The 20436-nt window shown below is 43.5% G+C and overlaps 1 protein-coding gene across 1 annotated transcript in view; it reads right to left on the minus strand.

Annotated features, from left to right (window-relative positions):
• Positions 1-20436, minus strand: part of DRC11 (dynein regulatory complex subunit 11) — a 114151-nt gene that overhangs the window by 61287 nt on the left and 32428 nt on the right. The window lies entirely within an intron of this gene.

Raw genomic sequence — 20436 nt, forward strand, 5'->3', positions numbered from 1 at the left:
CATTGCGTTCCCGGAGACCAGCCTGTGCAAACAAAGGGGTGTCATTGTTAGTGTATTTTTTAAGAAAAATCTGGTAAGAATGGGATTTTTGGCCTCAAAAACCTGCATAATCTAGTTTGTTTAATGTTAGATCATGTTTCATTTTTTACAAACAGCCAGAAAATAGCTCAATTTCATGTTAAATGCAGTCTTGTTTTAAATGCTGCTGCAAGTCTGGCTTACAGTAACAAATTTCTCAATATCTGATATTAAGGCTGTTGCTACTTTCCAAATGCCAGCTGGGAGGGAGGAAAGGCAATATGTACTGTGGGTGAGGAATCAGTTTGGAGTCTGCTGGCCACTGAATGTGCTATCAGTGCCAGCTTTCAATATTTATGAGTGTTACATTTGGTATTTGTATTAGCTTTTTTTTTATATATACTTTTAAATCATTTACAGTTCTTGGAGACAGAAATATTTACCCTTTGGCTATGTATGATGCGTGTGTTTCTGAGTGCTGTAGGAATTCTATCAAATTCTGAAATTTGGAAGGGGGTTCCAGTTTGTAGGTAGTATTTTCTGCGTGTTTCTTCTGTCCACAGCTGGTGCAGCTGTTTGGGATGACATGGTTTATCTCATCTTTTTGTAGCAGCTACAGCAAGCACTTATGTTGAAAAATAACTTGAGCTGAGGAGAAGGCAATGCCAGTCTTTTCACGTGAGTGGAAGAAGTGTGTCAGACATTTATCAACCAGTCAGCTGCCCAAGGACTGGGTTTTCAGTTGAGGGCAATGCAGAATGGAAGTTCCCATGGTCATCAGTGACCCTGGGAGCAGACAGCTACCGTACATTTTGGTCATGCTAATTCTTCAGGGACATCTGTGTTTTCTTTCTGGACTTCATCCTCTCCTGTGTACTGCTGTTTAGCATATCAATTGCTGTCCACTGGACAGGGAGCAGTATTCTTGAGTCTCATTTCCATATCTGACCTCTTGTGGGTTTTCCTCTTTCTCATCTAGGTTTAAATGACTACAACTGCAGTTGTAATGCCTGGAAAGCATGCACATGCATGACCCTTCTGGCCAAATTCCTCTCTTTATGAAACCCTCTGAGTTCAGAGGTTAAACCAGGGATTCATTTGGCCTGTAAATCTGCCCAGAAAAATGCAGTCATTGATCTTCCTGGTCAAAAGTCCATTTTAAGTGTAATGAATCTCAATTTTTATTCTCCATGTGCTTTTTGGCAGCGTTCTACTCAGAACCATCACAATGGCTTGTCTTACGCATTTGTCCTAAGATGCTAATTTGAATTCAACTGGACCTAAGCTGTTTCATATAAGCGTGTTTTACAGTTGCTGATAATGACAGAACACCAGGGCAAAATGAGCAGCCAGCATGCACTGCACGAACAGCCAAGGATATTCCTATATCTCTGTTCCATCAGATAAGCTGCATGTCATCTGCGGCTGGAGAGCCCCACCAGGCATGTCCCACGTTGAACGGCTCTTGAATTAGGAGGATCTCCCAAACGTGTAGAATGATTTTGAGCTTGCTCTACCGTGATAATTGTTCAAATAATTTTGAACTGCCCTCCCCTTTTGAAACTTCCTAGATACAATGAAGTATTAATGATTAGAGCCAGTTCTAAGGCAATACTACTGAAAGATTAATCCAGATGATGTAAAAGCTTGCTCCTAGCTCAAGCCTAGCATTGCATTCTGTTTTCCTGGAAGCGTAGAGGAGAGGTTGATGGTAGAAATCCTTCTTGGTTCCACCTAGGGCACAACTACGCTGTAAATCAAGATTTACAGAAGGTGGAGCTGCAGAGGTTCCCATAGTCAGCAACTAGCCTGAAAACTGAACTGGGGAGTAGCAGAGCGTTATACCTGCCCCTGTGCTGCTCACTGACTCCAAACGCTGGGTTGCAACTGCAGTCACTGCAAGGCTTTGTCTCACTGGAGATCACAGAGTGTGAATTTCAGACCAGTGTTTGTTATTTAGATTGCTCTATTGGCCGAGTAGAAAAAAAATCCTACCCAGTCTGTATTTCCTCTAATCTGCACCTATTTTTGATACTCGCAGTGCCTTGACATTTTCTTTGCGTGTCAGTCGCTATATCTAGCTGACAGATTACCTACAAAGTTCACACACCCTGATGCTTTCTCTGTATGTCACTGAAAAGGGAGCACTGCGTAAAAACTAAACTGGTGGCCAGGAAAGTCTGAAAGTCTTGTTGCATGTTGATGGGGAGAGGAGAATGTAAAAAGCCCAAGCTCTTGATAAGAACAGTACTGGAGTGTGTAATATATTTGAGAGACATGGTACATGTCTGAAACACCTGGTTCCGAGGCAAGTCAAAACTCAATGAATCTGTTGCTTATTATTGCCTCAACGTTTGCAAGGGGGGGGGGGGGAAATACAATTTTACTTATTCCAGCATCTCATAAAAACGTGCAAATGCCAGAATTGGAAGAAGCATCTCTTATTTTCAACATAACTGCTTCAGCAGGAGTGCTGACAACGTGTTAAGGACTGAAAGCAAAAGCAGAAGTAAATTCTACTGGATTTCATATGTAGGATGCAGTTCTAATGAAACTTTGCCTAGAAGAATGAATTACATTTGTAAAACATATGGCTGCTTGGTAGGGCTGGGCTTGGTGGCTGCACAGAAGCAAGTGAGGCGAGATGGAAGGGTAGGGCTAGGAAGAAGCCTCCACCTTGTGAGGCAAAACTCAACAGTAGCCTGGGGGAAGCCTTTACAGACTAAGGACCCCGAAGTCTGCTGCTTCCCAGTCTGCGGGCAAGGAGCTGAGGATGGTTCCTGTCGGATGACCTGCTCCCTGTTGTGTATTCACAGGCCACCGAACAGAAACTAGTGTTTGGGAGCTCTGCTCACACTGCTACAAATCAAACTGATGGGTGCCAGGGTTCACAGCAGGCAGAATGTCTCCTTGGGTCGGAGCCACCGCTTTAACAGAACTACCAAACGTCTCTGTGCTGCGGAGGACACTGCGGAAGAAGGGACCTTTAGAAACTGTGCGATGTGAGAAATCCATTACTTTTCTGGAAAGCAGTGAAATCCTGTCAACAGGAGCACAGCCTGGCTTTGGTAAATAGCTTCACAGAAAAGCCATCTAATTGGAATGAATGGGAGCCCTAAATCTGCATCCGACCAGCTCAGCTGCAAGAGTGAAGGGATGAACAAAGATGGAGGAGTGAAAAGAGATCATCTCCCACTCCCAGCTAAAACAGAAAAGGATCCCATGAGATTTTTGTGCTCTTTCTTGAGTTACTTTCTGTCCTCTGGTTCACTGTTACTGCTCTCCCCCTTTCCAGATCTATTCCTCCTACAATAACTTAGATCTGTCAACTGTAATTGAAAAAGAATGATCTCTTCTGGTCTGCAATGCAAACCCTTTTGTCTCTGATCGTGTAACAGAGAGTTCTGGCTCTTCTGGGCTCAATTTTGTTTTAGAGCACAACCCAACCCACATAAATGTCCAAGTTTTAACTAGGTTCAAATGGTTCTTTAACATCTCCAAATCACCGCCAGGCTCGGTGTGAGTCAGTCTGACTGGCAGGCTCTGCTCAGCCCTGGATGCTGTGGCACCACAATTCTGACCTACAAAATACATCCCGTGCCTGGGAGATGACCCTGTGCTGTGCTTGTTTCATCTGCTGTTTCCTCCCCTTCTCGTTTCAGGAGCATCACCATTTATTTTTTTTTTCTTCTGTGTTTTCTCTCTGTCCCACACTGCTCAGGGATGGTTATAGTTAAGGCTAAATATGGCTGGTGATTTATGAGAACACACCATTGATTTAAGCATTTTGTCTGGTAATAGACTCAACAAGTTACTACCTACTCCGTTCTCTGGCATGATTTTACATGTGTTATTCTTTCTTTTTGGCCATGGCTTCTCTAGCTAATTGCATAAAAGACCTTGTCAGGAAAAATAAAAAATTGTTCTTTGGAGGCAAAAGAGCGTTTAACTCTTTTCAGGGTAAGAAAGGACGTGGGCTGTGTGCAGAAGAAAAGGCGTGACTGATGGCTGTGTGCTCTGGGTGGAGGGAAAGGAGAGTGTTCTATGCAGAAAAGGAACAAAACCAAAAGGCTGGGGGGGGACCCTTTAAGGAAATGAACCCCTCGTCGTTTTGTAGTTCTTGCCTATTTCTGTAATCCCACCTGATGTGGGTTCTCTCAATCCACTTGTGTAGCTGTGTTGGTTTATTTTAGGTGTCTTTGCTGTGGCATTTTCTTTCCTTTTGTGTTGTCCTTTCTTCGGCTCTTTGAAAATCACTTCCAGGAAAAATAACCTATGCAAGCACAGAATTACTTATAAAGCAAGATTAATTTCCACAAGCCTCTTGTCATCTTTAATGGGTTTGGACAGAGATATGTTACAACTGATGCTTTATCTAAGGTCCTGATCCTCCAAGCATTTGCTTGCGTGTGTGATTGTTATGCGTGGAAGTAATTCAGCAGAGTGACTTGTAGGGAGATGTGTTTGGAGGATTGGAAAGTTTATTGTTCTGAATAAATACTCGGCTTTAAAAATTTAACATCAAATGTTGAGGCCAACAATGTGCAAGAAGAAACATGCCCATGGAGGAATGAGTGTGAAAGGTTTGTGGGGAAAGGTGATATTCTTTCTTACGTTAACTATCGTAATTAGAAACAATTGATGGTCTTTTGGGTCCCCAATGCCTGCCTTAGATCTGAAATGGGAGAAGGCAGCTTCAAAGCCAGGTTATAGTTGGGAACAGTTGTTGGAGGGGACAGACTTAAATGTGGAATGTGGTAATTCTCTCTGATAGTTTTATAACATGTAGTGTTATTGGCCAGGAAAGGTAGACCTTTGGCTGACCTAGTACAGTTGTTCTTAAGATTCTTGAGCTCTTACAGTGAAATAGTCTGTTTTGCTTTGTCATGAAGTTATTTCACCTTTTCAAGGATCCTCCTGGTCCTTTAAGGATAGCAATAGATAATTAGTGTACTGGGGGAAAAAGGAATCTCTGTTCCCTTTCAGGCTTGGGGATGAACTTTCTCTGCCAGGACTCCTGGTTATCCTGCTTTACCCCCTGTAAACCATAGGGAAGAAAGAGGGAAAAGGATTTTTTGACCTACCTATCGTTGCCCTCAAAATTCTGACAAATTATTCCTGGTTTAAAATGGCAGTAGGTTTTTCTCCTTGAAATGAGTTGGAGTCATGGGAAGGTAGCACTGCAAATTACTGCTAAGATTTTGAATGAAAATTGAAGGCAATATGGGCACGAGTAACAGCAAGGAGAAACAGATTTACAGTTACAATATTAGCTTAAATAAAAAAAAAATCAGAAAAATCAGACAAATTTGGCAATATTAATACTCACAAAACATTCTGGTGTTCTTGATTTTTGCATGTCCCTCCCTACCAGCAAAAAATACTGCCACATATTTTTCTCAGTGCTCAAGTCTGAATCAACTCGGGATTGGGAGAAATCACATCCTGATCTACATAACTGAATTATTCTGCAAGAGCTAATAACATCCAGCCCATACTGGAAGCTTAGACAACCTAGAGAAGATGACTATTACATTTGCCCGCCATGGCATGGAAAGAGAAGTAAGACTGAAGGGACTGGAAAGCAGCTTCCTATAAGGTTACTTAAGGGATTTTGGTGCCATTTCTGCAGTGCAGAACATCTTGGGCAGAGGTGCTGGTACGCCTGGTGTGAGGCACTCTCCAGTAACAGTGGGAGCATCTCCTGGTGGGCCCAAGGACACCTGGATGTCCCCTCCCTGCTCCAGGAGAGAATGGTTTCAGAGCGAGGAGCAGGGCACCTCGTGGTGTCACACGGTCACCTGTAGCCCGCAGGGTTTCTGCCACTGGCCTCGCCAGGGCTGCCAGTAACTGGTTAGTGAGGAATCCATCAAACCGACTGCACGTACTGGCGTGGAGGTAAAATCTTGCTTATCGGAAGTGAGCCTGACAGAACCAGAAACCCCATGGTTTTGCCTCTCTGAAAGCTGCAGAACAGATACTGACAGCCAACACCGCACTCGTGTTTTGTTTTCTAGGTCTACACCTCTTTTAGTGCCTGTCCTTCTCTTTCGGACTTGCTCATCATCTCACGTTTACAGAGCCGGGAAGCAGGCTATCTTCCTCCAGGGGCTGTCTCAAAAAGTGAAGGGCTGCTCCCCCTCGTCCACAGCCAGACTGTCCCCAGGCTTCTTTCCAGTGTCAGCTTCCTGTTGACTGTCTACAGCCTTTTGAGGAATGCGATTCCCCCCGAGCCGGCTGGAAGGAGGGTGGGTCGAGCAACCCTTCCTGCTGAGGAAGAACCCCCCTCAGGGCCCAGCACCAGGCTGGGGGATTTGGCTGATGGAGTAATGAGGACTCTGCAGTACACAACTCTCATTAAACTCTCATCTGTTTTGATTTTCTTACATCTTTCCATTCTCTTTAAAGCGAGGTCAAAAATACAGAAGCTGGCTCAAAGAAACACCAGGTCAAATTCCCCTTGCATTTACTGAATTCCTTACCTTTGGTCAGCTTATCCCGCCTTCACAGAATGCCAAATCCTGACTCAAATTGGCAGTATGTCCTGTGCTTAGTATTAAACTTAAGAGACTGAAACAATTATGGCCAGTTTTAAGCAAGATTACTTTAACTCGGACTAGGAGCTTTGTGAGAATAGCTTTCCTGCAGAGTCAGCCAGAGGGAATCAACAGTACTTTATTAACACAATATGAATTCTGTAAAGAGGAAAATAAAGCATGCGATTTTTGTATCAAGGCCAGCCAAAAGAAATAACTTGCCCTCCAACATCACAAGTTTCTTTGGGATTTGGAGTGAAATGGAATATAGAGAGCATTTTGTCTTATGGGATTTGTTTATGAGAAATTTGAGCAATTGCTTTTGCTCCTTAGAAGTCAAGGTGTTAGGCAAACAAAATGCATCACTATAGGGAAGGGAAGGAAGGCTGTAACTTGGGCATGGCTGCTTTAAATTGTTTTGCTATGGCTCATCACATTAACCTGAAGATAATGCTTTGGGGAAGCTTGAGAAATGGTGCCCTGGACAGGTCGCCCACCAGGAACAGTGCCACTTGCACCCAGGCTCTGTCTTGGCTCTCTCAGGACTTTGCCCTCCTCCTTGTTCTGAAATGGTTTTGCATACGCTGTGTTTCTTCTGCCTCCACCTGACTGAACGGTACTTGAAGTATTTCAAGGGTATTAGCTGATTTTAAAATGCTCTGAAATGACTGGACTCTCCCTGAACCTATTGCTTGTATGCTGGATGGATAGTTGTGTGCATGCATAATAAATTCAGTGCACCTGGGGAACGTCAAACTCCCTGCACATGCTATGCAGCATATGCACGCTTTATATCTGTCTAGAAAACTGGGGACTAAGAGCCTGAAAAGGAACAGAGAAGTTTTTGTGCTTTGATCTACCCTTATTTAAATACTGGAATAAATACGGCACAGCACGTAAGACTAATACATAGCCTTTTGTGTCGGTGGTTAAACCAACCCAGCCTACCCGGTGCAAGCGTGGTAAAACGGTGGCACTTTTGTCTGGTTTGTCACAGCTTGCATCATTTCACAGTGTGATGAAGATGGGTAAATCTGAGGTGATACTGAAGGTGGCATCAGACACATTTCAGCAGCTAGATCTCCAAGCCTGCCTTACGTCTATGGTATCGATGCAGTAATACAGTCCAGTCTGGCGTAACTCTAACTTGCCTCGTTTTTTGCCTCTCTGGAATAAGATGATCTGTATGTGCATACTGTCCTCTTCAACCACTCTATCATGGCTGTCCTGTTCATGGATCACCGTGCCCCTGACCTGCTGCCTGCCCATGATTTGAATTTACGCGTTTGTAAAGGACAATGTGTAATCAGCATCTGTCAGGCACCACATTACTGCTTGGGAGAGTGGCTCACTACTTCGTTTAAGACCTATATTGTAGTGCTGTGCTAACGGCACTACTTGTAGCTAAGGCTGCGCTTCCTTGAAAAATACTTGTGATGCAGAAGAAAAACTTGAGTGGGGAATGGGAAGATGAAAATGGTGCGTAGTATATTCTGAAGTTTTAGAGAAGGCAACCAAATATGCTGCGCTCCCTTTCACTGCTGCCATGCTTGTCCACTTCAAGGGATCTGGTTCTCTGTGGTTTGCGTGAGTGTTTAAATGAACTATTTAATGATAAATCTGAAGCAATTTCATGCATATGAAAGCAGTCACAGTGCTTGATTTTTCGATGTTCGTCCCAATTGGCTTGTGCAGCCTTATTTGAATAAATCACAATCAGGTGTACACAGAGTGTTAAACCAGGAAAAAACTGAGATGGATGTTGAAGAATGTTGCAAAGGATCTGTATATAAAGTTAGAGATGTTTGCAGATTCCTGGTCGATGCTAATAGCCAAATAGCTCTGTAGCAAGAAAAATAATTTAGAATCTCTGCTTTGGCAATTTAAAAAAGTGTGAGAAAAGACAAGGAGAAACATTCCAGGTGAGCTTAATTAGAAGTCAGTGTCAAGATGCTATTAAGACCATCCGTTTATCAACAGCGTTAACAGGGGAAACCCAGTCACCTCTGCAGTCTAAGGAACACATGGTGATGCCTTGAGATGCCAGGTTCATTAACCCTCACCTTTTAGTTTTGTGAAAGTAAAATTGGAGTGCTGTATTTCTATACGTTCAGCATATATCTGATGTGCGATCTATAGTCTCCTTAAATTGACTGAAAATGCGGGCAATCTTAGAGACAAAGAATCAAATGCTTTTTGTATGATCTTGGCGTTGCCTCTCCAAATGACTGAACTCTTCTGCATATGCTACTTACACTGGGATGCACTCAAATTTAATAAGTATAAGCACAAAATGGAGCTTTTTTTATTGTTGTTCATTTACGTGATGGCTTAATAATGTGCTTTTTAGGCATCTCTTTGGTAGATGGGGCCAGTGCTGCAGAGAGTGGCTGGCAATGTGGTGGAAGAGGCTGACACCTGGCTGGAGACCCAGGGACAGGCATGGGGTTGTCCTCTAGGAATTTGGAACTGGTCCTGCAGCCCACCCTTGGTAGAAGCAAAATGCCCAAGCATCAGTAATGTCCTTCTGCCGATGTGGTGGAGCAGGTAGGGTGGTGTGGGAAGTGCAATGGGAAGGTGGGGAGACTTGAAGGGCAGGTTTGCTCACTTGCTACATCTTAGGGCTCTTGTGGATTTTTTTCAGTACTGGAGACCTAAATGTCTTGCTTCACAGGCCTGTATACAGGATCAGTTGTCTGGAACGGCCGCCTTATAGGATAGCAGAGCTCCCCCAGGCAAAGCATATAAAGATTAGGTTTGGATGGGAATGAAATACAGGCACATACGTGGTAGAGCCTACAATCAGCTGCTCCCACCTTCGCTCCCACTAGTTCCCAGGCCTCCCACAACTGCAAACCTTGCAATACATAAAGATAAACGCATGTATTACACATGATTTCCCAGAAGAGAATGAGGGTGAAATGATATTTTGGGCGTAGCGTTACCCCCTCTGTAGCAGCTATGAGAGCTCAGCCAATGATGGGAAGCACATGTATGCAATACGAAAGATGGCAGAGCTCCGGCTCTGGAATTTGCTCCCTTGGAGCAATTGTATTTTGACTTGGAATACTTTGAGGACTCCTGCAGCTACACAGACTGCAGCCTTTAACTTATAGCTATACTTTAAACCACTGTCTTCAAAATTGGTTGCTGGATTAGATGCTTTCCAAAAAAATCTGCAGGAAAGAGCCAGTCTCCCTGTGTGATGAGGAATATAAAACAAGAGAGTAAACTTCCTTCCAAGCCACCAAAGGATTACTGAGTCAGTAAGACACTCTAAGAAGAGAGAGGGGACTTAGTTAAGGGTAATGCAGTTTTCTGGTATTACATAAATATCTTGGTAAACACTGAACATGTTAGCTCTTCTATGGTTCTACACCCTTTGCCCAAGTCAAACAATACTGTATTTGGTACAGTACCTTATTGAATGGTACTATGTGAATATAGTTATTTTGCCCAAGTGGAGCCTAGGGACAACTAGCGACTCCCCTTACATATGCTGTTAAACGTCTCCTCTTCAGCCTAGGATAGTAACTCTTAATACTGCTCTTGTGTAAGTCCTAAGGAAGCCTGACACAGCAGACAAAACGCATCTAGTCTGTGATGCTAATAGCTGGGTGCATTTAAAGTATATTACTATAAATAATTAGATTTTCTGTTGTATCTGCACGGGACTGAAATGCAGCATGACTTTAAAGCCCTGGACTCTGACCTGGATAACAAAAACAACCTGCTTGATGGAGTCTGACTAATCTCCCCTGTGCTGAAATTCACTGTAAAACTGAAACATATTGACTCTGGAAGGAATGGATGAGACTCGGGTTTCAGGCAAGTTCTTGTTCTGCCCACAGAAATACTATCTTCCAACCTCTTCAGCATTAAGTTGAGATTCAATCCAAGTATAGGATTTGAATAGACCAACTTTAATGCTAACTTTGCGCTGGGAAGAGTTTGCCTAGATGCTTACCAAACTATGCAGCATGCTGCCCACCTAACAAAGGGGTAGTGTCGAGATCTCAAGGGAAATAATCAGCTCAAAGAAAACAAATATGCCTTGCCTCATGTGCCCTTGACATGCTTGCCAACCCTGGGATTGCAGTGTGCTGCTGTTACCTGCAGCCTGTACCAGCTAATCCACTATGGAGATCTAGAAGCTGATGCGACAACTCGTTTCTGCTGCCTGTGTCCTTCTGCTCCCTCGACTGCCCATCATTTCTGCGTAACCCTACTGGAATTTGACTTAAGCCCCAAAGTGAAGGGCATAAACTCATCCTATTCTAAATGCCTCTGGATGTTTTATTAACCACCTAAGAACCTACTTGCAATGAAGCTGGGCTGTCAGCCTTTGTGGTACCTTATGGAAGCTGAGTTTGAGTCTAATTGCATATTTGACATTTGACTCAAAACGAGATGAGCTGGTACAGGTGATGGAGGGCAAGGAGGAATGAGACCGGAGGGGAAGCACTCTCAGCAGTGTGGTAGATGTTACACCAATTTCCAGTGTAAGCCTGGATTTTCTATGCTAGATGAGACAAGTCTCCTGGGCGTAGAATTCACTTGAAATTCAGCACTTCAGTAACTTGTCAATAGTTTGTTAAATAAACATGAATACACGATACCCTGCATCAGCCTTATGTTCCATCAGACACTCTTCTGTTATGGTCCCCAGTATGTAAACTCTGAAAACCCCACTGCCAGTGAAAACAGTGAAACAACTGTATTCCAGAATTAAATATATCCCTCTTTTCTTGTGAGAAAGAATAACAGGCTGTCGTTCACAGCCATACTCCCGGCATAACTTGCATGCCTTCATCCCTACCATAGTTAAACAGGACGCCCTGACAATCAAGCCTTTCTTCATATACCCACCTGAGCTTGCTTGCTGGCATACACATTTGGGGACTGCTCTTTTATCTTTGCCTTGGACACGTTAATGCTCTCTGTAAGTCTTTGGTTCTAACTGTCCCTGTTTTTCAAATTGGTAACTTATAGGGTGGTTTGTTTGTTGTTTTTTTTCCCCTCCAGTTATACGTGTCTTTTATCCCTCCTCTTCTGATTCTGCCTCTCCAGCTCCTCGTGACTGTTTCTGCTACTCCTTTGCTCTGCTTGTGTCAGTCCACGCCACGTTTCTTTTTTTCCCCACTTGCCTCCTTTCTTCTTTGCGTTTTACAGAGCTGAGGCTGAAAATGTCTTTTCTACCTCCTCTGCTTGCTTCTCCAAAGAGATCGTTCTGTGGAGCAAGGGCTGTAGCTTGGGAGCCACTGCTCTAAGCTTCGTGCTCATTTTTATTCTCCTTACTTCTAAGCTTTTCCTTAGTCTTTCTCTTCCCAGAATACCCCTCAAACACCTCTCCTCTGCCAGCCACTGGCTCTTCAGTGCCTCTCTGTCCTTCTACCAGGCACCAGTGGGACTCCTGATTCTTTTTTTCTCTGCCCGTTTCTTGTTCCTGTATCCCAGCAGATCTTCATTCACCTTTCTTGTTGGAAATGGGGAAGTGGGGAAAATTGGTTCTTCCATCGGCTCTGTGTTAAATCGCTGGAGAAGATACCTCTCCCCATCACAGTATGGAGTGGAAAAAAAAAAGTAGCTGGGCTGGGTCTTTTCCTGTTCCCCTTGGGAGTCATTCCCTTCTTCCTTTCTCATTGATTAGGACTATGCTATGCTGGTCAAACTAAGAGTAGATCAGATAGTAGAGCAGGTCCCTCTGGGCCAAGCATAGGAGGTATTTAGCTGGATTACCGGAACAGAAACCAGCTCTGAGGTGAAAATCAGGCCCCAGTTATCAGTGTTAAACACCCCATTTGTCTGTTTCTGCCCTCAGAAATCCCGTCTGCTGCGTTAAGACTCTGCTTGAGAGAGGAATACAGAAAGTGAGAGAACTGCAATGCAACGTATCTATTGAACCAGGCACACTGCTGCAGCGTTTTCCAGAAAAAGCCCAATCCGGTCTTCAAAACATGTAGAGCTGTATTATAACAAGCTGCTGGCAAGTGTGAGTCCCCGAATGTAGCTGATGTTTGTGTCTGTGTGAGTATCTATGACAACAAATAAATCTAACGTTTGGGAAGTGTCCTTGAGAAGATCAGCGGGGGGTTTTGCATTATGTCGGTAACACTTAGCATTTTTAGACTTCTAATTCCGAAGTATTACTATAGATGGGTATGAGTACTTCAGGAAAATGAACTAATTAGTTACAAGATTATTTTTTTCTTGTTTGCAAATGAGACCAACTCAGAGTAATGCTATTTACTTTAGCTGATCCCAGACTTTCAGACATAAAGGAGTGAATATTTTTAGGAGCTTTAATGCTAAGTGGGAGGCTTAGACTCAAGGTCAGCGGTCTCGTGGGTATCTGTGGGTCACTTCAGCCATTTGAAGGAGAAAAGGGGATCTAACCTAGATTTGTTGTAACGGCCAGCGTTGCTTCTGTAGTGCTACGAATCAAAAAGTAAGAAGCAAAGGAAGTCAGGAATTTGCCCTACGGAACAGTGCTGGAGATGGGCATATCTGTAAGCACAGGGCTAAGAGGTGACTAGCAGGACAGGACACAACAGCTTGCCCTTGCACTAACACTGTGGGTTTGGTCCTCTGATTTCTTCTGGCTGAACAGCAGCTGTACCATCAAATATGTGTGCTGAGGTTTATTGCTTTGGCTTTACTCATTGCATCCGTTTTACTCCCGTGTCCCATACTGTGCTCGCAGGAATCCGAGAGTGAGAATGAAGAGGCACGCCCTCTTTGTATAAGCAAAACTACACTTATGGATGTCTCCGCACAACTTGCTGGAACTGGGCCTGTAATGGGGAGACTACAGATCCTCATAAAATATCTGGAAAAGCTACACACCAAAAGCAGAGCTCAAAAAGCCCAGTCATTGTCAGCATTGCAGGGGAATGTGGTGCAAGACCTGCTTCCTCTCCTCTGTCTTTTCTGAGGTTTCACAGGGGATGTCTCTCCTGTGCTCAAGTATCTGACTGCTTTTGTCCCTCTTGCATTCTAACCTCTAATGATTAACCTCATCTTGCGTGAACAGCTGTGCGCTCTCTGCAGTGCACTGGGCAGCAACTGACAGCACCAAAACAGCTGTACTAATTTTCCACTTCTGGTTTTAGCACTTCCCCTGTGTCGCTGCCTGACACTATCCATTACAAAGCTCTATTTTTCAGCTGATCACAGATTTGTCAAGCTATTAACTCTTTGGACTGAAAATTTAGATGTTGAGCATTCAATTTAAAACATATAGGCCTGAAAATACTGGCTCCAATGATTCAGGTTTTTCCAAGATGGAGCCTAGTTAAAGACGCAGTTTTGCTTATGCTAAATAAACGAAAACGTCTGATTGGACCCATCCTTCTGCTCCCAAGATTTAGACCAAGGAGCTCCATCTTGCTCTTTGCAACAGAAATCTCTCTGCCATCCCTGTAAAAATCCTGTGTCCGCAGGCTGTGAGCTAGTAGGCTCTGGACAATTCTGCCTTTGGTCTACAGTCACCAGCGTGTTTAGAACTTCAAAGTTGCAAACTGTAGACAAAGATACTGGGACTGAAACGGGGTGGGGAAAAGGTTAAGTCTTTCTGGGCAGAGTGATTTAGAGGCAAGTAGGTTGAGAAGAAAAGAGGAGGAGGAGAGACCGGTCTGAAGAAGAACCACACTCATTATGGCTTTGCTAATGTGTGACTGTTCAGATCTGAATGAGCTTTTAATGTCGCTAATGCATAATTTACATGCAAGCATGGCAAGAGGTGTGCAATGCAAATCATGCCTGATGAAGAGATGAATATGTGCTTTCAGATGCTGAAGTTCTGAGCATTCCTGTTAGATGCTGAGGAAAAGCCCCATTACAGGTAGAAAGCCCATGATTGAGCTCTTCAGCAGAAAAGCCCCAAGCGCCTCGGCACTCAGACAGTTTTCCCCGATCTTGCACTGGTGGTGAACTGCTTGGGGAGCAAGAGTACGTGCTTCTGCCTGTCTGTGACACCCTTGAAAAAGCTGATATTGATAAACTTGCTCAGAAACAACAGTGTCTTATTCTACGAATCCCCTTGGAAGCTGATGGGAGTCTGCTTAGAATGACTTAGCTCTGTTAAATAATATCAGGACCTGACCCTATTTTCAGTAACAAAGTCAGTAAGCAAACTATCAGGGAAAGGAGAGATCGTTCCGGGAAGACCACTAATGACTTTGATTTAAGGTATCTGAATGCCTGTCTGGAGGGGAATCGTAATGTTTGGAAAGCTGGTGGAGATGTGCTTATGCGCAGTGTTGGCACACTTGGTGATTAAATCATAGTTCATGAGGATGACTTGTTATGTTGAAACCCCCTTAGGAGGCTTGATTTGCACCTGCAATATTTTACAAATCTTCTTTTTGTTCCTTAATTATTTCAAACTTTTGATAGTTCAATGAGAAAAAATTAAGGCTCGTCAGCAGAGTCCTTTGCATATGTTTTTAATCACTGTATAGAGGCGGCAATCATAAATTGAAGTGTAAAGTCTAACGGAACTGGAAAGGCAACATATTTCAGAGTTTGTGATGATTTAGAAAGCAGAACTAGTGATGTTACCAATGCCTCTCTGGAGGCATGACACCAGGGTTCAACTGGTCTTACTGTTTCGGATACACGCCACCAAGATTTATCTGTGTTTCACCAAGTATGAGAAATATATGAACCCAGGGGCTTCTGGCTGATCCCCCCCCAAAAGCCATCAAGCTGCCTCCATTAATGTCAGCACACTCGTAAATTTTTAGCATGCACTGAAGTAGGCAACTTCTGCCACTGCACAGAAGCTTCCAGAGGTGTGTCCCCTGCCTCCTGTAAATCCATGGACACCCAATAAAGTAGATTAACTGCAGATGGACTTAATAACAGTTGTCCCTCCTTTGAAATTAGAGGGGTTCACACTTTTTAAAAGAGGACGATGTAGTGTTCCCGTAAGCAAGGAAGAAGGACTAAAGGTTTAATTATTTTTTTTTTAAATGGCTGTTAAAGCTAGATAGTTGATTCCAATCAGTGGGAAAACAGGTTGCAGAACCGTGGGCTCCACACTCTCTCACCATGCACAAACAATCCTCTCATTTATGATAACTTATTTTCCCTCTGCTCAAAGAAGCCCGGTGGGCTATTTGCTCTGGTACTCCTCTGGTAAGCCAGCGATGCATTTGCATTCCATTCCTTTGCTCCCTCCAGCCCCAGAGATGTCTGCCAAAATTAGTCAATAGATAACTACTCAGTGGAAGCTTTAAGAATGCGTTAGGAAAGGCTTGAACATTATCCATTAATGTTTACAGCTCCTAATTATGTTAATTAATCAGTCTTAGAGGTTGTCTCACCCGGGAGCCCAAAGGCAGGATTTTAGTTCCCACAGATGTACTCTAACACAGCGGCACGGCTGCTTGCAGCGAGGAGCTCAGCACGATCTAGCTGCCAGAATATTTCTGCAGGGTCCTCGACAGGTTTTGCTGCCAGAGCTGTGTGCTGTCACGGCTGTGTTGTTCCTGATGGATTTTGAAACTAGCGTTGACTGTCTACACGAGGTACAGTCCAACATCTGGGAGGGGGCCGAGCCACATTTGGGAAGGCTGGTGTTAAATGTAAGCTGTTCCTGCAGAAAGGCCTTTTGGCATTGGTGTCCAGAGAACGCTTCGTAGCAGCACTAATTGTTGTGATACAGAGATTACTGCCTTTACAAAATCTGAAGTTATTAGGTCTGTCAGAAAACGGTGGTGAACTAATCAATAGAGAAAACATTTTCTCTCTATTAACGTTTCCATAGTTTTGCAGGAAGGCAAAGTATTCTGGCAGAGGTGGACACCCAAGCCTCTGCCATCCTCTTTCAGAGCTTCATTTCCACAATTTTGAGCTTGTCTTCACTTACTTGAGGAAGATAAGAAGACTCAGAGGAGAGAGACACAACTCAGACTGGCTGCAGAGTGGTTAAGGAGGAGCTTCTTGTTTTGTGCTGTTCCCTAAAGAATTCGGTTTGTGTAGGCTCTCGGTGCACAAAGTACAAGAGAGTAGGAGATGTACAGCTACAGTGAACAGGTAAGGACAGGAGAAAACCGCAGTGCAGATATCAACCTCTTTGTAATTTAGTTCAGCTCATCTTCATCTGGAGGAAAGAGCAGGCAACCACTTATTTACCCCCAGCTGCAGAATATCCTGATTTTCATGTTGAGCTCACAGCTGCTTCTGGCTGGTAATTTTTGCTCCGGAGTGGAATGTTGCATACGAGTGGCTCTGAGTGTGTGTCAATCCTTTAATGATGACAAGGAAAACAAGTAATGACAATCTGGACTAGGTGAAAGAGAGCAGTTCATCACCCATCTATAAATGGCTCCTGTGGGCAGTAACTCCTGCCTGTGTCGAATATGAAGTATCAGATACCACAGAGGCATTTTTCTGTAGGTTCCTACCTTGCAGGGGCAGCACAGAAGAAGGGAATGCATTTGCCAGAGTAACAGGGAGTTGTATGGAAAGAGGACTGTGAGTAAGGGGCTGGTGGCGTCTCTGGTTGTGTGCCAAGGATTTCCAGACTGGAGCTTGCTCTTTAAGAGAACAGTCTGCCATGGTGGTTCACTGCACTAAAACCAGTTATTAAGCAATTTTCCTATCAGCTGTTTTGTGAACTGTTGCCATATTGTGTAGAGGCCACAATCCATGCTCCTTGGTTACTTGGAAAGCACTTCTGGCAGGCTGAGGGCATGTATGATGAGCCAGACAGGTCTGAAAACCAGCACGGGGCTGGATGAACTCGGAGCAACAATTCCTCCGAACCAGGGCTGAGGGGGTGTGGGGAGGGGATGCCACTGCTTGGCGCTGCCAAGGGGTCATCTGTCTCTGTCCTTTTGGCAAGGCTTCAGCTGCTGATGGATTGCCTGGCAACTTTCATGCATGTTAACATTAACTTCATAAAAAGCAGTGTGTACGGAGTGTGAAATGCGATACGGGCAGTGCCTGACACAAATGAATACGCTCCCTATTCTGCGGAGTTTCAGTGCAAAACCTCTCTCTCCATTCATCTTCCCCCCACCCCCTGCTACCTAGGGAGCCCCGTGAACAGGCGTATTGGCAGTAAACTCAGCTCAACAAAACAGTCTTGTGAAAAAGGGAAATATAACACGATCACTTCCTATTTCTTTCCCCTTTCCTCTGCATCAAAGCCTGGGCTGGCTGTCAGGAATGTTCAAAATGAATAAAGCAAGCGCAGGAACCCCCCACTTCAGAATGAGTCTCATCCACTCGCTGTGAAGCTTGCCCAATTCTTTTCCTGACAGTACTCGAGTCAGCAGGCAGAGCAAGATCATTCAAAGCTAATCAGTAAAGTGTAAACCTATTATGAAAGCACATTTACCCCTCGCCTCCTCCTTCCTCCAGAAAAGCAATCCCCAAATCCGTGGGAATAACACATAACGTACATAAAAGTTGCTATTACTTAGATCCCCTGTTATTAGGTCAGCAATGCCACTGATGAAATACTCCCCAGAGCACCGAGCAGCGGCATATAAATCCTCCAAGAAATTCACAGCGTAATTTGTTACAGCTAGAGGGCATAAGACACATTACAGCAAAGCCTGTGTATTAGGCTCTCCCCTGTGATTCTTGAGGCTATCTCTGGTAATAAAAACCTCATCTTGATTTCTTATCCTTTGTATTGATTTCTGTCAGAGAAGACTTTTCTTAGCCAAAGATGCTACTATATTTCTCCACGTAATAAGTGGGTCCTGCTCCCTGCTCCCCTTTTCTTCTCACCCCTTCTTAGTTTAGGGATGACTCCAAGGAAGATTCATAATTTGGGAATTGTTGGTGCGTACAGTGGGTACGAAGTGGAGAAGATGATGATGGCTGGTTTTGCACATGCAATGCAAAACCCTAAATGTGAAATTAGAGAAAAATGGGTTTGGTCTGGAATGGTACAGGACATTGGAACTAAAACCCCAGCTATGCAATTGCTGTATTTTAATACGAAACTCTGTTATTAAAGTAATGGATGAAACTTCTAGGAGTCAAGTGATTAAAATCCAGACTCAGATGTATATAATCATTGCGACTATTAATTTTGGAACATTTGTACTTCTGCTCTATGAATCATATAGCTATCTCAGAAAAAAAAGGGAGGCCTGTAGGTATACTGCATGATGCTTTTTAAAAGAGCTTTCAAAAAAATAATTATCCATCTTTCCTAGTGTGGTGCAGAGGGACAAGGCCAAATAGAAATCTAGAAAGCTTTATGTGTATAATTTGCAAGCCAAATAAGAACAGCTCCACAGAACTCAATACAGATAAACAGAACAATGGATGATAAGGCTGTGAAATGCACAGTGTTATACGAAAAATATTTTGTCTTCTCTGCGGTGGGATTGCTATAAGCAACTGGGACATTTTCATTTACTCTGTTCCTTTGGGTTTGACTTTCTTTTGCTTTTTTAAAAACCTATCTGCATAAGAAGCTGTTTTGGGTCTCAAAATGACTGAAGATACGCCTATTCCCTTGTGCACAGAAAGTGGTAAATATTTATAGCAGTTCTTACAAGTGGAGAAGTTTAATAAATGCTTATTGCTTTTGTAATCTAAGAGCAGCTGTGCTGAAAGACAATACCTGCTAATTGTATTTCCTATCACATCCTTTCCCAATTCAAGGATAAAATATGGAAGTTTGGGTTTATTTTTTTAGTATGTACTGCAAAATTTATTCAAAAGAATCTTTGTTCCTCTTTAACTCTCTGTTTGTTTTGTAGACTATGGAAAATGGTAAACTCTGTCAAAAAGCCTAGTTAAAGAATAATTTATAAGCTCTGTTTAGCTGTTGATCTCATAGATTGGCTTAGTGGAGAGCCAAAATATATCCTGGCAGGTAATAATTAATGTAAAGCTTGACACTTCAGATCTGGTCCACTGTTCAGCAGGCCAGGCAGGAGCAGGACACAAATCCTGCTAGTTCTGCAGCGTCTCTGGCAGGCACCACACAGCAAGCTTGGCTCTGCATGGCACACGTGCTCCCCATGTGTAGAAACTTGCTGGGGTTTTGTTTCCATTTTTTTTTTTTCATTTTATTTTAAAACACCTATTTTGGATGCAAGTGAATGTGTCTGTGGAGAAAATTATTTTGGTCACTTAGAGGCCTCCTGTTAACAGCAGGATGGCAGGCAGCTCCCTCTGACTCCTCTCAACCCCATAAATCACTGCATCACTCAGCCAGATTCAAATGAACTAAAATATTGGGTGATGTCCAGCCTTTGCTGAAGCTGATGGCAGCTCTCCCACTGGCTTCACTGGGGGCAGAATTTTATCTGCCACACTGCTAAATCCTCAGAAGAGTTTTTATCAATAAGACCTGTCCAGTCTTGGCTGAAACATGCTTTAGTGACTTCTAGAGATCATGATGGACAGTTAATTTAAAAGAGTAACAGGGAGTATGATCAAACGTGCTGCTTTGACTGCAGCAAGTCTGTCACTGCCCCGCTGCCATCAGAGGTGACCCTGCACTCAAGCAGACTACACAACTGCACGTGCAGCATCTCTGTGACTGTATGACACCAAAATGCTTTAAACTGCTCTTTGTTAATTTTTTTTGGTATCTGATCGTTTCAGATGGGTGGGTAGAAAGTTACCTCTGTCTGTGGTTATTTTACAAGGTTGGAGGGGAGCCGTTCTCAGCCTGTTTCAGCTGAAGGAGAGAAACAGACACAATGTGTCTGATTAAAGGCTTATCTATAAGCAGCGGTATCATTGATTGATTAACTCTCTGTGTGTGTATATCTTAGTCCCATTTAATATAATCACTTGCTCGGGAAAAGCATATCTATAAAGCTATCCAAGATCAGTTAATGTGGTGCTTATATTCAAACATCTGCTTTATTCTTTGTTAATTTTCAAGTCTAGATGG

This window comes from Falco punctatus (assembly GCF_963210335.1).
Source record: "Falco punctatus genome assembly, chromosome: 8".
NCBI classification, from domain to species: Eukaryota; Metazoa; Chordata; class Aves; order Falconiformes; family Falconidae; genus Falco; species Falco punctatus.